Raw genomic sequence first — 5,000 nt, forward strand, 5'->3', positions numbered from 1 at the left:
CACTACTTTATTATCTTCCCTTCTTCCTAGCTCTCCTGTGTGACTCCTCTATCCGGCATTCGCCATGACAGATCGCTAGCCACTGAGAAGAATACTTTTAACAAAAAGAAAAAATAAATAAATATAGCCTTGTAGTTGTCTCCTGGCAACCAACATTTTTAGACCCATTCCGCCACTATATGTATGTATGTGTGTACGCGTGCATGTCTGTGTTTGTGTGTATGTATGTATGTGCGTAAGTATATACGTGTACGTATGCATTTATGAATGTACGTATGTATGTGTGGATGCATGTGTGTATGTATATATCTATGTATGTATGCTTGTATAAACGTATGGCAGGCAACTACGGCAGCATAATTTTGGCGTTAAGGACGTTATCAGTAAATAGGATAGCCATTCAATAACTTAGCATTTCGCTCAGAATGTAAACGATTCTGCCAAAACAAAGGCACTCCCTTATCGATCAAAATTATGGAAATTCACAAGCAAAACGTAATAACCCACTTTCTCTCGCTCCTTCTCTCTCTCACCCTCTGTCTGTCTGTCTCTGTCTCTCTGTCTCCATCCCTCTCTCTCTCTTTCTCATCCTCTCTCTGTCTCTGTCTCTCTCTCTCTGCATATATAACTACTACATATGTGGGACATTCTGTCTGTGGGTGTGTTTGTTTGCGGAGTTGTCAGCTAACTCCTCCTCCAAGACTGCACATGGAGACAACATGATCAATGGTTTCATTTTGTTGTTGACATAAACGGCATGTTGGGAAGCTGCCGTTCTTTAATATGTTGGCCTGGTAGTTACTTGTTGGTAGGTATTGATCTTGGGCTGCTCTGATAAACCTTTCTGTTTCTATTATTATTATTATCATTGAGTGAGAGAGCAGTTCATGCCATCAAAGTGACACTGGGGTAAAATATACGAAGCCCAATATACCCATCATGACTACCCGTCTGATAAAGGTACACCAGGCACATGCATCACAACCATATGTACGCGACATGGTGATCTCATATCAAGATAAACAGCACATGACCTTGCAGGTGGGGCCCAGTTAGAATTTTCTTCAGGTTGAGTAGCCCATCCCGCTCAAACGGTCCCTGAATAAGGGTTGTTTAAGGATGTTGAAAGAACCACCCATGTTTCCAGAGGTGAACTATTCAAACCCCAAAGAATCCCTCTCAACACATGGCTATGATGCTCCCCCACTACTTCTGCTCGTGGTCAGAGATGCACATATCGTCAGCCACTAAGGGACATGCTCAACTGGTTAAGGTCAAACAACTGACAAGCAAATCTGTGGTCTTGAGCAGAATATTTGCTGTAGCCCATCTTTTATACCAAGACAAAACAATGTACATGATAACACTTCCAGTCAGTTAAGATCAGAAGCCATGAGAGCCACTGCCTGGTACTGCATCAGGGCATTATTATTATTATTATTATTATTATTATTATTATTATTATTATTATTATTATCATTATCATTATCATTATTATTATTATTATTATTATTATTATTATTATTATTATTATTATTATTAAGACGAAGAGCGTGATTCGATTGTAAGGTATTTTATTAGTTGAACGATATTTCAACGGTACGTCTGTCTTTTTCAGACAAAGACAGACGTACTGCTGAAATATTTGACTGTTTACCTTTCTGAAGAGTTCGTCAATCCTTTTAAAAATATATTATTATTATTATTATTATTATTATATTATTATTATTGTTATTATATCATATTATTATTAGTATTATTATTATTATTATTATTATTATTCTTATTATTATTATTATTTTATCATTATTATTATTATTATTATTATTAATCATTATTACTTTTTTTTCTTCTTTCAAATTTTCTTCCATTTCTTCCGAGTCTTCCCGACTCCTAGGGCAAAGAAACTCATAGTGTTATTGGTGAAACCAAACTCAGTAGTTCGTTAATTTTTTTTTTTTTTTTTTTAAGTTAAATTAAAATACATGAGCAGCAACAGTTCTCACATCGACAATGCTCTTCTCAATACGTGTGATGTACCAGTTAAGACATCTTTTGCACTTCTTGCAGGGATGGTAAGCCAGGGATCATTCTCATATAATTTTCGGTTCCCTTCTTGATCATTCCTAGTTCCTACGATCACTGGTATTGTAACCGCCTTGAGATGCCACATTTTCTCAATTTCAATGAGTAGGCCTTTATATTTTCTGAGCTTGTCAAACTCTTTCGCTGAGATATTATGATCACAGGGGATGCTCATGTCGATCAATAAGCAAACTTTATTGTTTGGTCTTCACAACAATATCTGGTTTATTGGCCTTGATGGTTCGGTCTGTATGTACTGGAAAGTCCCACAGAATGGTTACAGTGTTCCTTCAGTTACAGCCTCAGGGTGGTGATTATACCACTTGTCGGCAGTTTGATATTGTAATGCCGACTTATTAGCCAGTGGAGATATTGGCCAAACTGTCATGTCTTAATTTATACTCAATGGTGCTAAAACTTTACATCCAGAGATTAGGTGGTCCACTGTTTCAATCATGTCGTGCAGAAGAATCGGCCATTTTGGGTCTGCTCCATTTTCATCACATTGGCCTGGTAGTTCCGGGTTAATAGGCTTTGGTCTTGAGCAGCCAGGATGAAACCTTCGCTCTCTGCTTTTAGCCCTGAGCTCCGCAGCCACTGATGGGTTTGCTTCTGGTCAACATCAGCTGTTTGCTGCGGGTCACATATTTGCCGTGCAGAGGTTCTCCTCCACCTATCAGCCAATTGCTCGTACGCTTTTTTCATTGCCATCATTATATTATTATTATTATATTATTATTATTATTATTGAGTGAGGAGCAGTGCATGCCATCAAAGTGACACTGGTGGTAAAATATACGAAGCCCAATATACCCCATCATGACTACCCGTCTGATAAAGGTACACCAGGCACATGCATCACAACCATATGTGCGTGACATGGTGATCTCATATCAAGATAAACAGCACATGACCTTGCAGTGGGGCCCAGTTAGAATTTTCTTCAGATTGAGTAGCCCATCCCGCTCAAACGGTCCCTGAATAAGGGTTGTTTAAGGATGTTGAAAGAACCACCCATGTTTCCAGAGGTGAACTATTCAAACCCCAAAGAATCCCTCTCAACACATGGCTATGATGCTCCCCCACTACTTCTGCTCGTGATCAGAGATGCACATATTGTCAGCCACTAAGGGACATGCTCAACTGGTTAAGGTCAAACAACTGACAAGCAAATCTGTGGTGTGAGCAGAATATTTGCTGTAGCCCATCTTTTATACCAAGACAAACAATGTACATGATAACACTTCCAATCAGTTAAGATCAGAAGCCATGAGAGCCACTGCCTGGTAATTATTATTATTATTATCATCATTATTATTCTTATTATATTATTTTATTATTATTATATTATTATCATCATTATTAAATCATCATTATATTATTATTATTATTATTATTATTATTATTATTATATCATATTATTAATTATTATTATTATTAATTATATTATAGTATTATTGCGTTAGAGTTAACAAATGCTGATTTTATAGTTTTAACTTTTAAAAGACCTAAAAAGAGCTGATTTAAGAGTTTTGACCCTTTTAGAGCTAGAGAACGGTAAAAAAAAACCCACTCAAATGAAACACAATATTAGTATTAAACTGGAAAAGTTTATTGATAAAGTGGTTGTAAAAAAAATTAAAATTAAAAACAATTAAAACCATAATTTCTCAGCATTTCTCAGCAAGTTCTTGGAGTTGGTCTCCAACCAGGTCTTGACCAAATTCTGGGCCTTGTCCTTGAGTGGCCTGTGGCGCCTGCCGGGTGACACAACTAAGGAATTTATCTTCCTCTTCGTTGTTGCTCACTTCGTCAGACTGCTGCCTCGTGACCTCCTCGACTTTACTCGCCATGCTTTTCTTCACCTTGGCGACCTTGGTGTTATACTTTCCCAACCAGATGAGGCGAAACTTGGAGTGGAAGACAGCAGCCAGCTGGCATTCCTCATCCTTCTGGAGGGTCCTAAACCTTTTGTCGATGCCTGCCAAAAGTGCGTACACCAACGGGCTGCAGTAGACGAGCCTAAAAATTGTCGCAGCTACTGTTGGCGGCAGAGTCCCAAGCAAGTTTGTTCCTTCCCCTGAATTTACAATATAATACTATCATGTAGATTGTTTTGTCTTGGTATAAAAGATGGGCTAACAGCAAATATTCTGCTCAATACCACAGATTTGCTTGTCAGTTGTTTGACCTTAACCAGTTGAGCATGTCCCTTAGTGGCTGACGATATGTGCATCTCTGATCATGAGCAGAAGTAGTGGGGGAGCATCAAAGCCATGTGTTGAGAGGAATTCTTTGGGGTTCGAATAATTCACCCGTGGAAACATGAGTGCTTCGTACAATATCCTAAAATAAACCCTTATTCAGGGACCTTTTGATCAGAATGGGCTACTCGACCTGAAAAAATTCTAACTGGGCCCCACCTGCAAGGTCATGTGCTGTTTATCTTGATATGAAATCATGTCGCGCACATATGGTTGTGATGCATGTGACTGGTGTACCCTTATCAGACACGTAATCACGATGGGTATATTCGGCTTTGAATATTTTACCCCAGTGTCACTTTGATGGCATGCACTGCTCTCAGACACATACACATATATATATATGACGGGATTCTTTCAGTTTCCGTCTACCAAATCCACTCACAAGGCATTGGTCGGCCCGGGGCTATAGCAGAAGACACTTGCCCAAGATGCCACGCAGCGGGACTGTACCCGGAACCATGTGGTTGGTAAGCAAGCTACTTACCACACAGCCACTCCTGCGCTATATATATATATATATATATATAGTATATATATATATATATATATATATATATATATATATATATAATATATAATATAACGACTATACTAAATACACTGACGAACAGAAAACAGAAGTTCACAAAAATCCTCTTCAGTTATCGA

The 5,000-nt window shown here is 38.2% G+C and overlaps 1 long non-coding RNA gene across 1 annotated transcript in view; it reads right to left on the reverse strand.

Moving 5' to 3' along the window:
* LOC118767397 overlaps positions 1-5,000 on the reverse strand; it is a 19,899-nt gene that overhangs the window by 14,707 nt on the left and 192 nt on the right. The window lies entirely within an intron of this gene.

This window comes from Octopus sinensis, linkage group LG2, assembly GCF_006345805.1.
Source record: "Octopus sinensis linkage group LG2, ASM634580v1, whole genome shotgun sequence".
Lineage (NCBI taxonomy): Eukaryota > Metazoa > Mollusca > Cephalopoda > Octopoda > Octopodidae > Octopus > Octopus sinensis.